We start from the raw sequence: 24,408 nt of genomic DNA, 5'->3' as shown, positions 1-24,408 counted from the left end.
ACGTTTGGAGAGCCCCCGTGTGCCTAAAAATTGGAGCTCCCCCACAAGTGACCCCATTTTGGAAACTAGACGCCCCAAGGAACTTATCTAGATGCATGGTGAGCACTTTGAACCCCCAGGTGCTTCACAAATTGATCCGTAAAAATGAAAAAGTACTTTTTTTTCACAAAAAAATTATTTTAGCCTCAATTTTTTCATTTTCACATGGGCAACAGGATAAAATGGATCCTAAAATTTGTTGGGCAATTTCTCCTGAGTACACTGATACCTCATATGTGGGGGTAAACCACTGTTTGGGCACATGGTAAGGCTCGGAAGGGAAGGAGCGCCATTTGACTTTTTGAATGAAAAATTATCTCCATCGTTAGCGGACACCATGTCGCGTTTGGAGAGCTCCTGTGTGCCTAAACATTGGCGCTCCCCCACAAGTGACCCCATTTTGGAAACTAGACCCCCCAAGGAACTTATTTAGATGCCTAGTGAGCACTTTAAACCCTCAGGTGCTTCACAAATTGATCTGTAAAAATGAAAAAGTACTTTTTTTTCACAAAAAAATTCTTTTCGCCTCAATTTTTTCATTTTCACATGGGCAATAGCATAAAATGGATCATAAAATTTGTTGGGCAATTTCTCCCGAGTACACCGATACCTCATATGTGGGGGTAAACCACTGTTTGGGCACTCGGCAGGGCTCGGAAGGGAAGGCGCGCCATTTGACTTTTTGAATGGAAAATTAGCTCCAATTGTTAGCGGACACCATGTTGCGTTTGGAGAGCCCCTGTGTGCCTAAACATTGGAGCTCCCCCACAAGTGACCCCATTTTGGAAACTAGACCCCCCAAGGAACTTATCTAGATGCATATTGAGCACTTTAAACCTCCAGGTGCTTCACAGAAGTTTATAACGCAGAGCCATGAAAATAAAAAATAATTTTTCTTTCCTCAAAAATGATTTTTTAGCCTGGAATTTCCTATTTTGCCAAGGGTAATAGGAGAAATTGGACCATAAATGTTGTTGTCCAGTTTGTCCTGAGTACGCTGAAACCCCATATGTGGGGGTAAACCACTGTTTGGGCGCACGGCAGGGCTCGGAAGGGAAGGCACGCCATTTGGCTTTTTAAATGGAAAATTAGCTCCAATCATTAGCGGACACCATGTCACGTTTGGAGAGCCCCTGTGTGCCTAAACATTGGAGATCCCCCAGAAATGACCCCATTTTGGAAACTAGTCCACCAAAAGAACTAATCTAGATGTGTGGTGAGGACTTTGAACCCCCAAGTGCTTCACAGAAGTTTATAACGCAGAGCCATGAAAATAAAAAAATATATATATTTTCTCAAAAATGATCTTTTAGCCTGCAATTTTTTATTTTCCCAAGGGTAACAGGAGAAATTTGACCCCAAAAGATGTTGTCCAATTTCTCCTGAGTATGCTGATACCCCATATGTGGGGGTAAACCACTGTTTGGGCACATGTCGGGGCTCGGAAGTGAAGTAGTGACGTTTTGAAATGCAGACTTTGATGGAATGCTCTGTGGGCGTCACGTTGCGTTTGCAGAGCCCCTGATGTGGCTTAACAGTAGAAACCCCCCACAAGTGACCCCATTTTGGAAACTAGACCCCGAAAGGAACTTATCTAGATGTGTGGTGAGCATTTTGAAGCCCCAAGTGCTTCACAGAAGTTTATAATGCAGAGCCGTGAAAATAATAAATACGTTTTCTTTCCTCAAAAATAATTATTTAGCCCAGAATTTTTTAATTTTCCCAAGGGTAACAGGAGAAATTTGACCCCAATATTTGTTGTCCAGTTTCTCCTGAGTACGGTGATACCCCATATGTGGGGGTAAACTACTGCTTGGGCACATGCCGGGGCTCGGAATTGAAGTAGTGACGTTTTGAAATGCAGACTTTGATGGAATGCTCTGCGGGCGTCACGTTGCGTTTGCAGAGCCCCTGATGTGGCTAAACAGTAGAAACCCCCCACAAGTGACCCCATTTTGGAAACTAGACCCCGAAAGGAACTTATCTAGATGTGTGGTGAGCACTTTGAACCCCCAAGTGCTTCATAGAAGTTTATAATGCAGAGCCGTGAAAATAATAAATACGTTTTCTTTCCTCAAAAATAATTATTTAGCCCAGAATTTTTTATTTTCCCAAGGGTTACAGGAGAAATTGGACCCCAAAAGTTGTTGTCCAGTTTCTCCTGAGTACGCTGATACCCCATGTGTGGAGGTAAACCACTGTTTGGGCACACGTCGGGGCTCAGAAGGGAAGTAGTGACTTTTGAAATGCAGACTTTGATGGAATGGTCTGCGGGCGTCACGTTGCGTTTGCAGAGCCCCTGGTGTGCCTAAACTGTAGAAACCCCCCACAAGTGACCCCATTTTAGAAACTAGACCCCCCAAGGAACTTATCTAGATATGTGATGAGCACTTTGAACCCCCAAGTGCTTCACAGATGTTTACAACGCAGAGCCGTGAAAATAAAAAATCATTTTTCTTTCCTCAAAAATGATGTTTTAGCAAGTATTTTTTTATTTTCACAAGGGTAACAGGAGAAATTGGACCCCAGTAATGGTTGCGCAGTTTATCCTGAGTATGATGGTACCCCATATGTAGGGGTAAACCACTGTTTGGGCACACGTCGGGGCTCGGAAGTAAGGGAGCACCATTTGACTTTTTGAATACGAGATTGGCTGGAATCAATGGTGGCGCCATGTTGCGTTTGGAGACCCCTGATGTGCCTAAACAGTGGTAACCCCTCAATTCTACCTCCAACACTAACCCCAACACCCCCCCAACTCTAATCCCAACTGTAGCCATAACCCTAATCACACCCCTAACCACAACCCTAATTCCAACCCAACCCTAACCCTAATCACAACCCTAACCACAACCCTAATTCCAACCCAACCCTAACCCTAAGGCTATGTGCCCACGTTGCGGATTCGTGTGAGATTTTTCAGCATCATTTTTGAAAAATCCGCGGGTAAAAGGCACTGCGATTTTCCACGGATTTCCAGTATTTTTTGTGCGGATTTCACCTGCGGATTCCTATTGAGGAACAGGTGTAAAACGCTGCGGAATCCGCACAAAGAATTGACATGCTGCGGAAAATACAACGCAGCGTTTCCGCGTGGTATTTTCCGCACCATGGGCACAGCGGATTTGGTTTTCCATATGTTTACATGGTACTGTAAACCTGATGGAACACTGCTGCGGATCCGCAGCCAAATCCGCACCGTGTGCACATAGCCTAATTCTAAAGGTATGTGCACACGCTGCGGAAAACGCTGCGGATCCGCAGCAGTTTCCCATGAGTTTACAGTTCAATGTAAACCTATGGGAAACAAAAATCGCTGTACACATGCTGCGGAAAAACTGCACGGAAACGCATCGGTTTACATTCCGCAGCATGTCACTTTTTTGTGCGGATTCCACAGCGGTTTTACAACTGCTCAAATAGAAAATCGCAGTTGTAAAACCGCAGTGAAATGCGCAGAAAAAACGCGGTAAATCCGCCATAAATACGCAGCGGTTTAGCACTGCGGATTTATCAAATCCGCTGCGGAAAAATTCGCAGAGGACCAGAATACGTGTGCACATACCGAAACCCTAACCCTAGCCCTAACCCTAACCCTACCCTTAACCCTAACCCTAACCCTACCCCTAACCCTACCCCTAACCCTACCCCTAGCCCTAGCCCTAACCCTAACCCTACCCCTAACCCTATGTTAGGACTGGCGGAACGCACCAAGAGAGATGATATAGATGCGTTCGCAGTCCGGGGTCCACCGTGCAGGTGAAACCTGCTGCTAGAAAATGACAGACAATATGGCGGTATTCAAAAGTATACACGCGTGGGTTAAACCTCACCCAGCGTGAAGAAAGCGATCCTGTTGCGTCACAGGACCGCGGTACCGCACATAGAGCGCGAGCAAGTGGTCAGCGAACTAAACCCCAACAGGGATTATAGTCCGATTAGACCCTTGCTGGCACTACACCGCTACTGGGTGTGAAAGGAATTATAATTAAGGCACCGAAGTGTGAACTGTGCCGTGCTGGCAGGCACCACTAAGCACCCAGACGTGGGTCAGGAAGCGCACACTGGCGCGTGGCACCGCACTGACGGTCACAGCAGTAGACGCTGACACGTGTGTGACACGTTGAGTGATAAGTCGGGCGCTAGATAGCAGCCATACTCCATACGCGAACAATCATACAATAGGGTAGGGGTATTTAAAGAACGACTTGCACTCACAACAAACACACGTATTAAATTGTACACTAGCGCATGGCCGTGCGGTCATGCGCAGTTTATATAGTTGCAGGACAGGAAGCGGCCACAGAAACTTTGCCCTTCCAAGACCTGCCAAGAGGACCAATAGAATGCGCTGCAGAGTCTGAGCACATGACCCTCGATCTCCAACGGGAGATCTTGCCCTGGGCATGCTCAGTGTGCGCAGACAAGGACTTAGTCCCAGAGAAGTCCACTCGCTGCTGACCAGTATAGGCTTTACAGGCAGAAGCTGGAGAAGCAGCAGTAACTCTTCTCACAGAGTCAGACTGAGCGAGACGCTGGGATCGACGTCCCTGCTGAGTAGGCTCCACTGCGGCTGGAGGAGAATGGGAGACCGCAGCGGAGACGGATCGAGATTCCCCCTGTGCAGCAGAGGAAGCTCGACTCCTAACATTACCCCCCCCTCCTAGGGCCCCCCCTCCTTGGGCCTCGCTACGTTCGAAGGCAGCAATGAGCTGTGGGGACCGAATGTTTTCAGCAGGCTCCCATGACCTGTTCTCTGGACCATAACCCTTCCAATCCACCAGATAGAACTTTTTGCCGCGTACCACCTTACAACCCAAAATAGCGTTCACCTCGTAATCGTCCGTAGACGAACCCGATGTCCCGGCAGATGACTCGGAAAACCGGGACATGTATACGGGTTTCAAGAGGGACACATGAAAGGTGTCGGTGATACCCAAGCGTGGAGGAAGAGCCAGGCGGTAGACCACAGGATTAACCTGTTCGAGAACCTTGAAGGGACCCAAGTAGTGAGGCGCAAACTTAGTGGACTCAACTCGCAGCCTGATGTTACGGGCGGAGAGCCACACCAAGTCACCAGGAGCAAAGGTCGGAGCGGGGCGCCGATGAACATCGGCGGAGGACCTCATTCTCTCCTTGGAAGCCCGAATGGCATCCTGAGTGCGATCCCAAATGTCCCGTGCCTCCACAGCCCAGTCTGCCACCCTGGAATCGGCGGAAGACACGGGCATGGGCACAGGTACCCGCGGATGCTGACCATAGTTAAGGAGGAATGGGGTCTGTCCAGTGGAGTCAGCTACAGCATTGTTAAGAGCAAACTCCGCCCACGGTAGCAAAGATGCCCAGTCATCTTGTTTAGCAGAGACAAAATGTCGCAGATATGTGACCAAGGTCTGGTTGGCTCTCTCCACCAACCCATTCGTCTCGGGATGATATGCCGAAGAGAGATTCAACTCGATACTGAGAAGGCGACAAAGCTCTCTCCAGAACCGAGACGCAAACTGGGGACCCCAGTCACTGACAATTTTGTCTGGCATACCGTGAAGACGGAAGATGTGTTTAACAAACAATGCTGCCAAGGCCCGTGCAGAAGGTAGCCGGGGAAGCGGCACCAAATGCACCATTTTAGAAAAATGGTCGGTGATAACCCAAATGACAGTACAGCCACGTGACTTGGGCAAACCCACCACAAAGTCCATCCCGACCATCTCCCAGGGCCTGTCTGCCACCGGCAGAGGGTATAACAACCCAGCTGGCCGTTGACGGAGAGACTTATTTTTGGCACAAGAGACACATGCCCGAACGTAGTCTCCAACGTCACGAACCATATGTGGCCACCAATACAATTCTCGCCAACAACTCAGATGTCCTCTTTCCCCCAAAGTGTCCACCCACTCTGGACAAATGAGCCCACGAGAGAACCTCCGGACGCAAATTGATGGGGACAAAAGTCTTGCCCGGAGGCACAGACTCAAGCGAAACCGGAGCTACGGTTCTCAGACTCTCTGAAGGGACAATGAGCCGAGGCTCGTCCTCCTCCTCCACAGTTGACACCAGGGAGCGAGAGAGAGCGTCAGCACGAATGTTCTTCTCCCCTGCGAGATAATGTAGAGTGAAGTGAAACCGGGAGAAAAACAAGGACCATCTGGCCTGACGAGAATTCAGCCGCTGGGCTGTCTGTAAATAGACCAAATTCTTGTGGTCCGTGAAGACTTGGAATGGGAACCGAGCACCCTCCAAGAGATGTCTCCATTCCGAAAAGGCCAACTTCATTGCCAGCAACTCCCTATCCCCGATGGAGTAATTTCTCTCCGCTGGTGAGAAGGTTTTTGAGAAGAAGAAGCATGGATGCTTCCGACCTTGAGCATCCTTTTGATAGAGGACTGCTCCTGCACCAACGGAAGAGGCATCCACCTCCATTAGGAATGGCTTATCCACATCGGGACGATGTAAGATGGGAGCGTTAGCAAAGTGGGACTTAATAGAAGTGAAGGCCTTGGAGACCTCTTCGGACCACGATTTAGGATTCGCTCCCTTCTTGGTGAGGGATACCAAGGGAGCTACCAAAGTTGAGAAGTGGGGGATGAACTGGCAATAGTAATTTATGAACCCCATAAAGCGCTGCACCGCTTTAAGAGAATGGGGTTCCTGCCAGTCCATCACAGCCTGTAGTTTGGCAGGATCCATAGCCAATCCCTGGGCCGAGATGATGTACAGCCGGGACCAGCTGCTTCGAAAGCATCACCAAACCAGGGATTCAAGCTTCAGGAGGCTAATTTGCATATTCCAGGTGCCTTCTGGGAGAAGCGAAGTCTCCCTAAGCTAGAAGATCGTTGGGTACAGCCGGGACCAGCTGCTTCGAAAGCATCACCAAACCAGGGATTCAAGCTTCAGGAGGCTAATTTGCATATTCCAGGTGCCTTCTGGGAGAAGCGAAGTCTCCCTAAGCTAGAAGATCGTTGGGTACAACCGGGACCAGCTGCTTCGAAAGCATCACCAAACCAGGGATTCAAGCTTCAGGAGGCTAATTTGCATATTCCAGGTGCCTTCTGGGAGAAGCGAAGTCTCCCTAAGCTAGAAGATCGTTGGGTACAGCCGGGACCAGCTGCTTCGAAAGCATCACCAAACCAGGGATTCAAGCTTCAGGAGGCTAATTTGCATATTCCAGGTGCCTTCTGGGAGAAGCGAAGTCTCCCTAAGCTAGAAGATCGTTGGGTACAGCCGGGACCAGCTGCTTCGAAAGCATCACCAAACCAGGGATTCAAGCTTCAGGAGGCTAATTTGCATATTCCAGGTGCCTTCTGGGAGAAGCGAAGTCTCCCTAAGCTAGAAGATCGTTGGGTACAGCCGGGACCAGCTGCTTCGAAAGCATCACCAAACCAGGGATTCAAGCTTCAGGAGGCTAATTTGCATATTCCAGGTGCCTTCTGGGAGAAGCGAAGTCTCCCTAAGCTAGAAGATCGTTGGGTACAGCCGGGACCAGCTGCTTCGAAAGCATCACCAAACCAGGGATTCAAGCTTCAGGAGGCTAATTTGCATATTCCAGGTGCCTTCTGGGAGAAGCGAAGTCTCCCTAAGCTAGAAGATCGTTGGGTACAGCCGGGACCAGCTGCTTCGAAAGCATCACCAAACCAGGGATTCAAGCTTCAGGAGGCTAATTTGCATATTCCAGGTGCCTTCTGGGAGAAGCGAAGTCTCCCTAAGCTAGAAGATCGTTGGGTACAGCCGGGACCAGCTGCTTCGAAAGCATCACCAAACCAGGGATTCAAGCTTCAGGAGGCTAATTTGCATATTCCAGGTGCCTTCTGGGAGAAGCGAAGTCTCCCTAAGCTAGAAGATCGTTGGGTACAGCCGGGACCAGCTGCTTCGAAAGCATCACCAAACCAGGGATTCAAGCTTCAGGAGGCTAATTTGCATATTCCAGGTGCCTTCTGGGAGAAGCGAAGTCTCCCTAAGCTAGAAGATCGTTGGGTACAGCCGGGACCAGCTGCTTCGAAAGCATCACCAAACCAGGGATTCAAGCTTCAGGAGGCTAATTTGCATATTCCAGGTGCCTTCTGGGAGAAGCGAAGTCTCCCTAAGCTAGAAGATCGTTGGGTACAGCCGGGACCAGCTGCTTCGAAAGCATCACCAAACCAGGGATTCAAGCTTCAGGAGGCTAATTTGCATATTCCAGGTGCCTTCTGGGAGAAGCGAAGTCTCCCTAAGCTAGAAGATCGTTGGGTACAGCCGGGACCAGCTGCTTCGAAAGCATCACCAAACCAGGGATTCAAGCTTCAGGAGGCTAATTTGCATATTCCAGGTGCCTTCTGGGAGAAGCGAAGTCTCCCTAAGCTAGAAGATCGTTGGGTACAGCCGGGACCAGCTGCTTCGAAAGCATCACCAAACCAGGGATTCAAGCTTCAGGAGGCTAATTTGCATATTCCAGGTGCCTTCTGGGAGAAGCGAAGTCTCCCTAAGCTAGAAGATCGTTGGGTACAGCCGGGACCAGCTGCTTCGAAAGCATCACCAAACCAGGGATTCAAGCTTCAGGAGGCTAATTTGCATATTCCAGGTGCCTTCTGGGAGAAGCGAAGTCTCCCTAAGCTAGAAGATCGTTGGGTACAGCCGGGACCAGCTGCTTCGAAAGCATCACCAAACCAGGGATTCAAGCTTCAGGAGGCTAATTTGCATATTCCAGGTGCCTTCTGGGAGAAGCGAAGTCTCCCTAAGCTAGAAGATCGTTGGGTACAGCCGGGACCAGCTGCTTCGAAAGCATCACCAAACCAGGGATTCAAGCTTCAGGAGGCTAATTTGCATATTCCAGGTGCCTTCTGGGAGAAGCGAAGTCTCCCTAAGCTAGAAGATCGTTGGGTACAGCCGGGACCAGCTGCTTCGAAAGCATCACCAAACCAGGGATTCAAGCTTCAGGAGGCTAATTTGCATATTCCAGGTGCCTTCTGGGAGAAGCGAAGTCTCCCTAAGCTAGAAGATCGTTGGGTACAGCCGGGACCAGCTGCTTCGAAAGCATCACCAAACCAGGGATTCAAGCTTCAGGAGGCTAATTTGCATATTCCAGGTGCCTTCTGGGAGAAGCGAAGTCTCCCTAAGCTAGAAGATCGTTGGGTACAGCCGGGACCAGCTGCTTCGAAAGCATCACCAAACCAGGGATTCAAGCTTCAGGAGGCTAATTTGCATATTCCAGGTGCCTTCTGGGAGAAGCGAAGTCTCCCTAAGCTAGAAGATCGTTGGGTACAGCCGGGACCAGCTGCTTCGAAAGCATCACCAAACCAGGGATTCAAGCTTCAGGAGGCTAATTTGCATATTCCAGGTGCCTTCTGGGAGAAGCGAAGTCTCCCTAAGCTAGAAGATCGTTGGGTACAGCCGGGACCAGCTGCTTCGAAAGCATCACCAAACCAGGGATTCAAGCTTCAGGAGGCTAATTTGCATATTCCAGGTGCCTTCTGGGAGAAGCGAAGTCTCCCTAAGCTAGAAGATCGTTGGGTACAGCCGGGACCAGCTGCTTCGAAAGCATCACCAAACCAGGGATTCAAGCTTCAGGAGGCTAATTTGCATATTCCAGGTGCCTTCTGGGAGAAGCGAAGTCTCCCTAAGCTAGAAGATCGTTGGGTACAGCCGGGACCAGCTGCTTCGAATGCATCACCAAACCAGGGATTCAAGCTTCAGGAGGCTAATTTGCATATTCCAGGTGCCTTCTGGGAGAAGCGAAGTCTCCCTAAGCTAGAAGATCGTTGGGTACAGCCGGGACCAGCTGCTTCGAAAGCATCACCAAACCAGGGATTCAAGCTTCAGGAGGCTAATTTGCATATTCCAGGTGCCTTCTGGGAGAAGCGAAGTCTCCCTAAGCTAGAAGATCGTTGGGTACAGCCGGGACCAGCTGCTTCGAAAGCATCACCAAACCAGGGATTCAAGCTTCAGGAGGCTAATTTGCATATTCCAGGTGCCTTCTGGGAGAAGCGAAGTCTCCCTAAGCTAGAAGATCGTTGGGTACAGCCGGGACCAGCTGCTTCGAAAGCATCACCAAACCAGGGATTCAAGCTTCAGGAGGCTAATTTGCATATTCCAGGTGCCTTCTGGGAGAAGCGAAGTCTCCCTAAGCTAGAAGATCGTTGGGTACAGCCGGGACCAGCTGCTTCGAAAGCATCACCAAACCAGGGATTCAAGCTTCAGGAGGCTAATTTGCATATTCCAGGTGCCTTCTGGGAGAAGCGAAGTCTCCCTAAGCTAGAAGATCGTTGGGTACAGCCGGGACCAGCTGCTTCGAAAGCATCACCAAACCAGGGATTCAAGCTTCAGGAGGCTAATTTGCATATTCCAGGTGCCTTCTGGGAGAAGCGAAGTCTCCCTAAGCTAGAAGATCGTTGGGTACAGCCGGGACCAGCTGCTTCGAAAGCATCGCCAAACCAGGGATTCAAGCTTCAGGAGGCTAATTTGCATATTCCAGGTGCCTTCTGGGAGAAGCGAAGTCTCCCTAAGCTAGAAGATCGTTGGGTACAGCCGGGACCAGCTGCTTCGAAAGCATCGCCAAACCAGGGATTCAAGCTTCAGGAGGCTAATTTGCATATTCCAGGTGCCTTCTGGGAGAAGCGAAGTCTCCCTAAGCTAGAAGATCGTTGGGTACAGCCGGGACCAGCTGCTTCGAAAGCATCGCCAAACCAGGGATTCAAGCTTCAGGAGGCTAATTTGCATATTCCAGGTGCCTTCTGGGAGAAGCGAAGTCTCCCTAAGCTAGAAGATCGTTGGGTACAGCCGGGACCAGCTGCTTCGAAAGCATCGCCAAACCAGGGATTCAAGCTTCAGGAGGCTAATTTGCATATTCCAGGTGCCTTCTGGGAGAAGCGAAGTCTCCCTAAGCTAGAAGATCGTTGGGTACAGCCGGGACCAGCTGCTTCGAAAGCATCGCCAAACCAGGGATTCAAGCTTCAGGAGGCTAATTTGCATATTCCAGGTGCCTTCTGGGAGAAGCGAAGTCTCCCTAAGCTAGAAGATCGTTGGGTACAGCCGGGACCAGCTGCTTCGAAAGCATCGCCAAACCAGGGATTCAAGCTTCAGGAGGCTAATTTGCATATTCCAGGTGCCTTCTGGGAGAAGCGAAGTCTCCCTAAGCTAGAAGATCGTTGGGTACAGCCGGGACCAGCTGCTTCGAAAGCATCGCCAAACCAGGGATTCAAGCTTCAGGAGGCTAATTTGCATATTCCAGGTGCCTTCTGGGAGAAGCGAAGTCTCCCTAAGCTAGAAGATCGTTGGGTACAGCCGGGACCAGCTGCTTCGAAAGCATCGCCAAACCAGGGATTCAAGCTTCAGGAGGCTAATTTGCATATTCCAGGTGCCTTCTGGGAGAAGCGAAGTCTCCCTAAGCTAGAAGATCGTTGGGTACAGCCGGGACCAGCTGCTTCGAAAGCATCGCCAAACCAGGGATTCAAGCTTCAGGAGGCTAATTTGCATATTCCAGGTGCCTTCTGGGAGAAGCGAAGTCTCCCTAAGCTAGAAGATCGTTGGGTACAGCCGGGACCAGCTGCTTCGAAAGCATCGCCAAACCAGGGATTCAAGCTTCAGGAGGCTAATTTGCATATTCCAGGTGCCTTCTGGGAGAAGCGAAGTCTCCCTAAGCTAGAAGATCGTTGGGTACAGCCGGGACCAGCTGCTTCGAAAGCATCGCCAAACCAGGGATTCAAGCTTCAGGAGGCTAATTTGCATATTCCAGGTGCCTTCTGGGAGAAGCGAAGTTCCCTAAGCTAGAAGATCGTTGGGTACAGCCGGGACCAGCTGCTTCGAAAGCATCGCCAAACCAGGGATTCAAGCTTCAGGAGGCTAATTTGCATATTCCAGGTGCCTTCTGGGAGAAGCGAAGTCTCCCTAAGCTAGAAGATCGTTGGGTACAGCCGGGACCAGCTGCTTCGAAAGCATCACCAAACCAGGGATTCAAGCTTCAGGAGGCTAATTTGCATATTCCAGGTGCCTTCTGGGAGAAGCGAAGTCTCCCTAAGCTAGAAGATCGTTGGGTACAGCCGGGACCAGCTGCTTCGAAAGCATCACCAAACCAGGGATTCAAGCTTCAGGAGGCTAATTTGCATATTCCAGGTGCCTTCTGGGAGAAGCGAAGTCTCCCTAAGCTAGAAGATCGTTGGGTACAGCCGGGACCAGCTGCTTCGAAAGCATCACCAAACCAGGGATTCAAGCTTCAGGAGGCTAATTTGCATATTCCAGGTGCCTTCTGGGAGAAGCGAAGTCTCCCTAAGCTAGAAGATCGTTGGGTACAGCCGGGACCAGCTGCTTCGAAAGCATCACCAAACCAGGGATTCAAGCTTCAGGAGGCTAATTTGCATATTCCAGGTGCCTTCTGGGAGAAGCGAAGTCTCCCTAAGCTAGAAGATCGTTGGGTACAGCCGGGACCAGCTGCTTCGAAAGCATCACCAAACCAGGGATTCAAGCTTCAGGAGGCTAATTTGCATATTCCAGGTGCCTTCTGGGAGAAGCGAAGTCTCCCTAAGCTAGAAGATCGTTGGGTACAGCCGGGACCAGCTGCTTCGAAAGCATCGCCAAACCAGGGATTCAAGCTTCAGGAGGCTAATTTGCATATTCCAGGTGCCTTCTGGGAGAAGCGAAGTCTCCCTAAGCTAGAAGATCGTTGGGTACAGCCGGGACCAGCTGCTTCGAAAGCATCGCCAAACCAGGGATTCAAGCTTCAGGAGGCTAATTTGCATATTCCAGGTGCCTTCTGGGAGAAGCGAAGTCTCCCTAAGCTAGAAGATCGTTGGGTACAGCCGGGACCAGCTGCTTCGAAAGCATCGCCAAACCAGGGATTCAAGCTTCAGGAGGCTAATTTGCATATTCCAGGTGCCTTCTGGGAGAAGCGAAGTCTCCCTAAGCTAGAAGATCGTTGGGTACAGCCGGGACCAGCTGCTTCGAAAGCATCGCCAAACCAGGGATTCAAGCTTCAGGAGGCTAATTTGCATATTCCAGGTGCCTTCTGGGAGAAGCGAAGTCTCCCTAAGCTAGAAGATCGTTGGGTACAGCCGGGACCAGCTGCTTCGAAAGCATCGCCAAACCAGGGATTCAAGCTTCAGGAGGCTAATTTGCATATTCCAGGTGCCTTCTGGGAGAAGCGAAGTCTCCCTAAGCTAGAAGATCGTTGGGTACAGCCGGGACCAGCTGCTTCGAAAGCATCGCCAAACCAGGGATTCAAGCTTCAGGAGGCTAATTTGCATATTCCAGGTGCCTTCTGGGAGAAGCGAAGTCTCCCTAAGCTAGAAGATCGTTGGGTACAGCCGGGACCAGCTGCTTCGAAAGCATCGCCAAACCAGGGATTCAAGCTTCAGGAGGCTAATTTGCATATTCCAGGTGCCTTCTGGGAGAAGCGAAGTCTCCCTAAGCTAGAAGATCGTTGGGTACAGCCGGGACCAGCTGCTTCGAAAGCATCGCCAAACCAGGGATTCAAGCTTCAGGAGGCTAATTTGCATATTCCAGGTGCCTTCTGGGAGAAGCGAAGTCTCCCTAAGCTAGAAGATCGTTGGGTACAGCCGGGACCAGCTGCTTCGAAAGCATCGCCAAACCAGGGATTCAAGCTTCAGGAGGCTAATTTGCATATTCCAGGTGCCTTCTGGGAGAAGCGAAGTCTCCCTAAGCTAGAAGATCGTTGGGTACAGCCGGGACCAGCTGCTTCGAAAGCATCGCCAAACCAGGGATTCAAGCTTCAGGAGGCTAATTTGCATATTCCAGGTGCCTTCTGGGAGAAGCGAAGTCTCCCTAAGCTAGAAGATCGTTGGGTAACAGCCGGGACCAGCTGCTTCGAAAGCATCGCCAAACCAGGGATTCAAGCTTCAGGAGGCTAATTTGCATATTCCAGGTGCCTTCTGGGAGAAGCGAAGTCTCCCTAAGCTAGAAGATCGTTGGGTACAGCCGGGACCAGCTGCTTCGAAAGCATCGCCAAACCAGGGATTCAAGCTTCAGGAGGCTAATTTGCATATTCCAGGTGCCTTCTGGGAGAAGCGAAGTCTCCCTAAGCTAGAAGATCGTTGGGTACAGCCGGGACCAGCTGCTTCGAAAGCATCGCCAAACCAGGGATTCAAGCTTCAGGAGGCTAATTTGCATATTCCAGGTGCCTTCTGGGAGAAGCGAAGTCTCCCTAAGCTAGAAGATCGTTGGGTACAGCCGGGACCAGCTGCTTCGAAAGCATCGCCAAACCAGGGATTCAAGCTTCAGGAGGCTAATTTGCATATTCCAGGTGCCTTCTGGGAGAAGCGAAGTCTCCCTAAGCTAGAAGATCGTTGGGTACAGCCGGGACCAGCTGCTTCGAAAGCATCGCCAAACCAGGGATTCAAGCTTCAGGAGGCTAATTTGCATATTCCAGGTGCCTTCTGGGAGAAGCGAAGTCTCCCTAAGCTAGAAGATCGTTGGGTACAGCCGGGACCAGCTGCTTCGAAAGCATCACCAAACCAGGGATTCAAGCTTCAGGAGGCTAATTTGCATATTCCAGGTGCCTTCTGGGAGAAGCGAAGTCTCCCTAAGCTAGAAGATCGTTGGGTACAGCCGGGACCAGCTGCTTCGAAAGCATCACCAAACCAGGGATTCAAGCTTCAGGAGGCTAATTTGCATATTCCAGGTGCCTTCTGGGAGAAGCGAAGTCTCCCTAAGCTAGAAGATCGTTGGGTACAGCCGGGACCAGCTGCTTCGAAAGCATCACCAAACCAGGGATTCAAGCTTCAGGAGGCTAATTTGCATATTCCAGGTGCCTTCTGGGAGAAGCGAAGTCTCCCTAAGCTAGAAGATCGTTGGGTACAGCCGGGACCAGCTGCTTCGAAAGCATCACCAAACCAGGGATTCAAGCTTCAGGAGGCTAATTTGCATATTCCAGGTGCCTTCTGGGAGAAGCGAAGTCTCCCTAAGCTAGAAGATCGTTGGGTACAGCCGGGACCAGCTGCTTCGAAAGCATCACCAAACCAGGGATTCAAGCTTCAGGAGGCTAATTTGCATATTCCAGGTGCCTTCTGGGAGAAGCGAAGTCTCCCTAAGCTAGAAGATCGTTGGGTACAGCCGGGACCAGCTGCTTCGAAAGCATCACCAAACCAGGGATTCAAGCTTCAGGAGGCTAATTTGCATATTCCAGGTGCCTTCTGGGAGAAGCGAAGTCTCCCTAAGCTAGAAGATCGTTGGGTACAGCCGGGACCAGCTGCTTCGAAAGCATCACCAAACCAGGGATTCAAGCTTCAGGAGGCTAATTTGCATATTCCAGGTGCCTTCTGGGAGAAGCGAAGTCTCCCTAAGCTAGAAGATCGTTGGGTACAGCCGGGACCAGCTGCTTCGAAAGCATCACCAAACCAGGGATTCAAGCTTCAGGAGGCTAATTTGCATATTCCAGGTGCCTTCTGGGAGAAGCGAAGTCTCCCTAAGCTAGAAGATCGTTGGGTACAGCCGGGACCAGCTGCTTCGAAAGCATCACCAAACCAGGGATTCAAGCTTCAGGAGGCTAATTTGCATATTCCAGGTGCCTTCTGGGAGAAGCGAAGTCTCCCTAAGCTAGAAGATCGTTGGGTACAGCCGGGACCAGCTGCTTCGAAAGCATCACCAAACCAGGGATTCAAGCTTCAGGAGGCTAATTTGCATATTCCAGGTGCCTTCTGGGAGAAGCGAAGTCTCCCTAAGCTAGAAGATCGTTGGGTACAGCCGGGACCAGCTGCTTCGAAAGCATCACCAAACCAGGGATTCAAGCTTCAGGAGGCTAATTTGCATATTCCAGGTGCCTTCTGGGAGAAGCGAAGTCTCCCTAAGCTAGAAGATCGTTGGGTACAGCCGGGACCAGCTGCTTCGAAAGCATCACCAAACCAGGGATTCAAGCTTCAGGAGGCTAATTTGCATATTCCAGGTGCCTTCTGGGAGAAGCGAAGTCTCCCTAAGCTAGAAGATCGTTGGGTACAGCCGGGACCAGCTGCTTCGAAAGCATCACCAAACCAGGGATTCAAGCTTCAGGAGGCTAATTTGCATATTCCAGGTGCCTTCTGGGAGAAGCGAAGTCTCCCTAAGCTAGAAGATCGTTGGGTACAGCCGGGACCAGCTGCTTCGAAAGCATCACCAAACCAGGGATTCAAGCTTCAGGAGGCTAATTTGCATATTCCAGGTGCCTTCTGGGAGAAGCGAAGTCTCCCTAAGCTAGAAGATCGTTGGGTACAGCCGGGACCAGCTGCTTCGAAAGCATCACCAAACCAGGGATTCAAGCTTCAGGAGGCTAATTTGCATATTCCAGGTGCCTTCTGGGAGAAGCGAAGTCTCCCTAAGCTAGAAGATCGTTGGGTACAGCCGGGACCAGCTGCTTCGAAAGCATCACCAAACCAGGGATTCAAGCTTCAGGAGGCTAATTTGCATATTCCAGGTGCCTTCTGGGAGAAGCGAAGTCTCCCTAAGCTAGAAGATCGTTGGGTACAGCCGGGACCAGCTGCTTCGAAAGCATCACCAAACCAGGGATTCAAGCTTCAGGAGGCTAATTTGCATATTCCAGGTGCCTTCTGGGAGAAGCGAAGTCTCCCTAAGCTAGAAGATCGTTGGGTACAGCCGGGACCAGCTGCTTCGAAAGCATCACCAAACCAGGGATTCAAGCTTCAGGAGGCTAATTTGCATATTCCAGGTGCCTTCTGGGAGAAGCGAAGTCTCCCTAAGCTAGAAGATCGTTGGGTACAGCCGGGACCAGCTGCTTCGAAAGCATCACCAAACCAGGGATTCAAGCTTCAGGAGGCTAATTTGCATATTCCAGGTGCCTTCTGGGAGAAGCGAAGTCTCCCTAAGCTAGAAGATCGTTGGGTACAGCCGGGACCAGCTGCTTCGAAAGCATCACCAAACCAGGGATTCAAGCTTCAGGAGGCTAATTTGCATATTCCAGGTGCCTTCTGGGAGAAGCGAAGTCTCCCTAAGCTAGAAGATCGTTGGGTACAGCCGGGACCAGCTGCTTCGAAAGCATCACCAAACCAGGGATTCAAGCTTCAGGAGGCTAATTTGCATATTCCAGGTGCCTTCTGGGAGAAGCGAAGTCTCCCTAAGCTAGAAGATCGTTGGGTACAGCCGGGACCAGCTGCTTCGAAAGCATCACCAAACCAGGGATTCAAGCTTCAGGAGGCTAATTTGCATATTCCAGGTGCCTTCTGGGAGAAGCGAAGTCTCCCTAAGCTAGAAGATCGTTGGGTACAGCCGGGACCAGCTGCTTCGAAAGCATCACCAAACCAGGGATTCAAGCTTCAGGAGGCTAATTTGCATATTCCAGGTGCCTTCTGGGAGAAGCGAAGTCTCCCTAAGCTAGAAGATCGTTGGGTACAGCCGGGACCAGCTGCTTCGAAAGCATCACCAAACCAGGGATTCAAGCTTCAGGAGGCTAATTTGCATATTCCAGGTGCCTTCTGGGAGAAGCGAAGTCTCCCTAAGCTAGAAGATCGTTGGGTACAGCCGGGACCAGCTGCTTCGAAAGCATCACCAAACCAGGGATTCAAGCTTCAGGAGGCTAATTTGCATATTCCAGGTGCCTTCTGGGAGAAGCGAAGTCTCCCTAAGCTAGAAGATCGTTGGGTACAGCCGGGACCAGCTGCTTCGAAAGCATCACCAAACCAGGGATTCAAGCTTCAGGAGGCTAATTTGCATATTCCAGGTGCCTTCTGGGAGAAGCGAAGTCTCCCTAAGCTAGAAGATCGTTGGGTACAGCCGGGACCAGCTGCTTCGAAAGCATCACCAAACCAGGGATTCAAGCTTCAGGAGGCTAATTTGCATATTCCAGGTGCCTTCTGGGAGAAGCGAAGTCTCCCTAAGCTAGAAGATCGTTGGGTACAGCCGGGACCAGCTGCTTCGAAAGCATCACCAAACCAGGGATTCAAGCTTCAGGAGGCTAATTTGCATATTCCAGGTGCCTTCTGGGAGAAGCGAAGTCTCCCTAAGCTAGAAGATCGTTGGGTACAGCCGGGACCAGCTGCTTCGAAAGCATCACCAAACCAGGGATTCAAGCTTCAGGAGGCTAATTTGCATATTCCAGGTGCCTTCTGGGAGAAGCGAAGTCTCCCTAAGCTAGAAGATCGTTGGGTACAGCCGGGACCAGCTGCTTCGAAAGCATCACCAAACCAGGGATTCAAGCTTCAGGAGGCTAATTTGCATATTCCAGGTGCCTTCTGGGAGAAGCGAAGTCTCCCTAAGCTAGAAGATCGTTGGGTACAGCCGGGACCAGCTGCTTCGAAAGCATCACCAAACCAGGGATTCAAGCTTCAGGAGGCTAATTTGCATATTCCAGGTGCCTTCTGGGAGAAGCGAAGTCTCCCTAAGCTAGAAGATCGTTGGGTACAGCCGGGACCAGCTGCTTCGAAAGCATCACCAAACCAGGGATTCAAGCTTCAGGAGGCTAATTTGCATATTCCAGGTGCCTTCTGGGAGAAGCGAAGTCTCCCTAAGCTAGAAGATCGTTGGGTACAGCCGGGACCAGCTGCTTCGAAAGCATCACCAAACCAGGGATTCAAGCTTCAGGAGGCTAATTTGCATATTCCAGGTGCCTTCTGGGAGAAGCGAAGTCTCCCTAAGCTAGAAGATCGTTGGGTACAGCCGGGACCAGCTGCTTCGAAAGCATCACCAAACCAGGGATTCAAGCTTCAGGAGGCTAATTTGCATATTCCAGGTGCCTTCTGGGAGAAGCGAAGTCTCCCTAAGCTAGAAGATCGTTGGGTACAGCCGGGACCAGCTGCTTCGAAAGCATCACCAAACCAGGGATTCAAGCTTCAGGAGGCTAATTTGCATATTCCAGGTGCCTTCTGGGAGAAGCGAAGTCTCCCTAAGCTAGAAGATCGTTGGGTACAGCCGGGACCAGCTGCTTCGAAAGCATCACCAAACCAGGGATTCAAGCTTCAGGAGGCTAATTTGCATATTCCAGGTGCCTTCTGGGAGAAGCGAAGTCTCCCTAAGCTAGAAGATCGTTGGGTACAGCCGGGACCAGCTGCTTCGAAAGCATCACCAAACCAGGGATTCAAGCTTCAGGAGGCTAATTTGCATATTCCAGGTGCCTTCTGGGAGAAGCGAAGTCTCCCTAAGCTAGAAGATCGTTGGGTACAGCCGGGACCAGCTGCTTCGAAAGCATCACCAAACCAGGGATTCAAGCTTCAGGAGGCTAATTTGCATATTCCAGGTGCCTTCTGGGAGAAGCGAAGTCTCCCTAAGCTAGAAGATCGTTGGGTACAGCCGGGACCAGCTGCTTCGAAAGCATCACCAAACCAGGGATTCAAGCTTCAGGAGGCTAATTTGCATATTCCAGGTGCCTTCTGGGAGAAGCGAAGTCTCCCTAAGCTAGAAGATCGTTGGGTACAGCCGGGACCAGCTGCTTCGAAAGCATCACCAAACCAGGGATTCAAGCTTCAGGAGGCTAATTTGCATTTGCAATTTGAATTTTTGCCTGTAGGACATTATTGCAAGAGAGCTTGGCTGAGTAGATTACACAAGAAGGAAAACACACAGCAAGTCAGCAGGATCTAGGAGCAACATGGCAGATGTGACAACCTACATGGTGAGCTGCAGCATGTGCTACATGTTCACAGATCGACCAGAAGAAGAATCCAATTTCACCTGTCAGAAGTGTAGACTAGTGGCCCTTTTAGAAGAAAAGGTGTGGGGTCTGGAAGAAAGAATAGCAACTTTGAAACTCATCAAAGAGAATGAAGACTTTCTAGACAGAACAGAAGCATCTCTACTGGTCACAGAAGGTGAAAAAAGTGTCAGAGAACCTCCAAAAGCAGATGAGTGGAAGCATGTGACCAAAAGAAGCAAGAAGACCATGGAGAAATCACCAACCACACAACTGAAGAACCGATATCAAATCTTTGTAGAGGATGAAGATGGCACACCTAAGAATGAAGCAATACCAGCAAGCAAAAAAGAAAAGGGCACACAGCAACAAGTGACAGCAAAAAGTACAGCCAAGAAGCAACGAAGAGTGGTGGTGGTGGGAGACTCACTACTGAGAGGCACAGAAGCAGCCATCTGCAGACCGGACATAACTGCAAGAGAAGTATGCTGCCTTCCAGGTGCGATGATCAAGGATGTGACCGATAGGATACCAAAGCTCTTCAGCTCCAAGGACGTCCACCCATTTCTTCTGATACATGTTGGCACCAATGACACGGCAAGGAAGGACCTACCGACAATCTGCAAGGACTTTGAAGAGTTGGGGAAGAAAGTAAAGGAACTGGATGCACAGGTAGTTTTTTCTTCTATCCTTCCAGTAGACGGGCATGGCACCAGGAGATGGAACAGGATCCTTGATGCAAACAACTGGCTAAGACGATGGTGCAGACAACAAGGATTCGGATTCCTGGACCACGGTGTGAATTACTGGTATGATGGACTCCTCGCCAGAGACGGACTACACCTCAACAAACCTGGGAAACACACATTCGCCAGAAGACTCGCTACACTCATCAGGAGGGCGTTAAACTAGAAGAAGAGGGGACGGGAAGAAAAACATTAGACTCGAACAAAGACGACCCAGGAAAACATACTCTGAAGGGAGGTAAGAACATTTCTAAAACAATCCACAGTGAGGAGATTGGAACAAAACAAAATCCTCTAAACTGCATGCTCGCAAACGCCAGAAGCCTGACAAACAAGATGGAAGAACTAGAAGCAGAAATATCTACAGGTAACTTTGACATAGTGGGAATAACCGAGACATGGTTAGATGAAAGCTATGACTGGGCAGTCAACTTACAGGGTTACAGTTTGTTTAGAAAGGATCGTAAAAATCGGAGAGGAGGAGGGGTTTGTCTCTATGTAAAGTCTTGTCTAAAGTCCACTTTAAGGGAGGATATTAGCGAAGGGAATGAGGATGTCGAGTCCATATGGGTTGAAATTCATGGAGGGAAAAATGGTAACAAAATTCTCATTGGGGTCTGTTACAAACCCCCAAATATAACAGAAAGCATGGAAAGTCTACTTCTAAAGCAGATAGATGAAGCTGCAACCCATAATGAGGTCCTGGTTATGGGGGACTTTAACTACCCGGATATTAACTGGGAAACAGAAACCTGTGAAACCCATAAAGGCAACAGGTTTCTGCTAATAACCAAGAAAAATTATCTTTCACAATTGGTGCAGAATCCAACCAGAGGAGCAGCACTTTTAGACCTAATACTATCTAATAGACCTGACAGAATAACAAATCTGCAGGTGGTCGGGCATTTAGGAAATAGCGACCACAATATTGTGCAGTTTCACCTGTCTTTCACTAGGGGGACTTGTCAGGGAGTCACAAAAACATTGAACTTTAGGAAGGCAAAGTTTGAACAGCTTAGAGATGCCCTTAATCTGGTAGACTGGGACAATATCCTCAGAAATAAGAATACAGATAATAAATGGGAAATGTTTAAGAACATCCTAAATAGGCAGTGTAAGCGGTTTATACCTTGTGGGAATAAAAGGACTAGAAATAGGAAAAACCCAATGTGGCTAAACAAAGAAGTAAGACAGGCAATTAACAGTAAAAAGAAAGCATTTGCACTACTAAAGCAGGATGGCACCATTGAAGCTCTAAAAAACTATAGGGAGAAAAATACTTTATCTAAAAAACTAATTAAAGCTGCCAAAAAGGAAACAGAGAAGCACATTGCTAAGGAGAGTAAAACTAATCCCAAACTGTTCTTCAACTATATCAATAGTAAAAGAATAAAAACTGAAAATGTAGGCCCCTTAAAAAATAGTGAGGAAAGAATGGTTGTAGATGACGAGGAAAAAGCTAACATATTAAACACCTTCTTCTCCACGGTATTCACGGTGGAAAATGAAATGCTAGGTGAAATCCCAAGAAACAATGAAAACCCTATATTAAGGGTCACCAATCTAACCCAAGAAGAGGTGCGAAACCGGCTAAATAAGATTAAAATAGATAAATCTCCGGGTCCGGATGGCATACACCCACGAGTACTAAGAGAACTAAGTAATGTAATAGATAAACCATTATTTCTTATTTTTAGTGACTCTATAGCGACAGGGTCTGTTCCGCAGGACTGGCGCATAGCAAATGTGGTGCCAATATTCAAAAAGGGCTCTAAAAGTGAATCTGGAAATTATAGGCCAGTAAGTCTAACCTCTATTGTTGGTAAAATATTTGAAGGGTTTCTGAGGGATGTTATTCTGGATTATCTCAATGAGAATAACTGTTTAACTCCATATCAGCATGGGTTTATGAGAAATCGCTCCTGTCAAACCAATCTAATCAGTTTTTATGAAGAGGTAAGCTATAGGCTGGATCACGGTGAGTCATTGGATGTGGTATATCTCGATTTTTCCAAAGCGTTTGATACCGTGCCGCACAAGAGGTTGGTACACAAAATGAGAATGCTTGGTCTGGGGGAACATGTGTGTAAATGGGTTAGTAACTGGCTTAGTGATAGAAAGCAGAGGGTGGTTATAAATGGTATAGTCTCTAACTGGGTCGCTGTGACCAGTGGGGTACCGCAGGGGTCAGTATTGGGACCTGTTCTCTTCAACATATTCATTAATGATCTGGTAAAAGGTTTACACAGTAAAATATCGATATTTGCAGATGATACAAAACTATGTAAAGCAGTTAATACAAGAGAAGATAGTATTCTGCTACAGATGGATCTGGATAAGTTGGAAACTTGGGCTGAAAGGTGGCAGATGAGGTTTAACAATGATAAATGTAAGGTTATACACATGGGAAGAGGGAATCAATATCACCATTACACACTGAACGGGAAACCACTGGGTAAATCTGACAGGGAGAAGGACTTGGGGATCCTAGTTAATGATAAACTTACCTGGAGCAGCCAGTGCCAGGCAGCAGCTGCCAAGGCAAACAGGATCATGGGGTGCATTAAAAGAGGTCTAGATACACATGATGAGAGCATTATACTGCCTCTGTACAAATCCCTAGTTAGACCGCACATGGAGTACTGTGTCCAGTTTTGGGCACCGGTGCTCAGGAAGGATATAATGGAACTAGAGAGAGTACAAAGGAGGGCAACAAAATTAATAAAGGGGATGGGAGAACTACAATACCCAGATAGATTAGCGAAATTAGGATTATTTAGTCTAGAAAAAAGACGACTGAGGGGCGATCTAATAACCATGTATAAGTATATAAGGGGACAATACAAATATCTCGCTGAGGATCTGTTTATACCAAGGAAGGTGACGGGCACAAGGGGGCATTCTTTGCGTCTGGAGGAGAGAAGGTTTTTCCACCAACATAGAAGAGGATTCTTTACTGTTAGGGCAGTGAGAATTTGGAATTGCTTGCCTGAGGAGGTGGTGATGGCGAACTCAGTCGAGGGGTTCAAGAGAGGCCTGGATGTCTTCCTGGAGCAGAACAATATTGTATCATACAATTATTAGGTTCTGTAGAAGGACGTAGATCTGGGTATTTATTATGATGGAATATAGGCTGAACTGGATGGACAAATGTCTTTTTTCGGCCTTACTAACTATGTTACTATGTTACTATGTTACTATGTAGCCCAGGAAAGGTAAAGACTCCTGCTCAAACATACACTTCTCCAATTTGGCATAGAGGAAGTTTGCCCGTAGGAGGTCGAAGACTTTGCAAACATCTCTCCGGTGGGAGTCAATATCTGGAGAGTAGATAAGAATATCATCCAGATAGACTACGACCGAGGTGGAAAGCATATCCCGGAAGATATCGTTCACAAAGTCTTGGAAAACGGCTGGGGCATTACAGAGCCCAAAGGGCATCACCAGATATTCATAGTGCCCATCCCTGGTGTTAATGGCCGTCTTCCATTCGTCCCCCTCACGGATGCGAATCAGGTTGTAAGCACCCCGCAAATCTAATTTAGTAAATACCCTTGCTCCCCGAAGTCTATCGAATAACTCAGATACAGTGGGGCAAAAAAGTATTTAGTCAGTCAGCAATAGTACAAGTTCCACCACTTAAAAAGATGAGAGGCGTCTGTAATTTACATCATAGGTAGACCTCAACTATGGGAGACAAACTGAGAAAAAAAAATCCAGAAAATCACATTGTCTGTTTTTTATCATTTTTTTTGCAAATTATGGTGGAAAATAAGTATTTGGTCAGAAACAACCAATCAAGATTTCTGGCTCTCACAGACCTGTAACTTCTTCTTTAAGAGTCTCCTCTTTCCTCCACTCATTACCTGTAGTAATGGCACCTGTTTAAACTTGTTATCAGTATAAAAAGACACCTGTGCACACCCTCAAACAGTCTGACTCCAAACTCCACTATGGTGAAGACCAAAGAGCTGTCAAAGGACACCAGAAACAAAATTGTAGCCCTGCACCAGGCTGGGAAGACTGAATCTGCAATAGCCAACCAGCTTGGAGTGAAGAAATCAACAGTGGGAGCAATAATTAGAAAATGGA

Source organism: Ranitomeya imitator, chromosome 2 (genome assembly GCF_032444005.1).
Source record: "Ranitomeya imitator isolate aRanImi1 chromosome 2, aRanImi1.pri, whole genome shotgun sequence".
NCBI classification, from domain to species: Eukaryota; Metazoa; Chordata; class Amphibia; order Anura; family Dendrobatidae; genus Ranitomeya; species Ranitomeya imitator.
Note: the sequence above shows the minus strand (reverse complement) of the source record.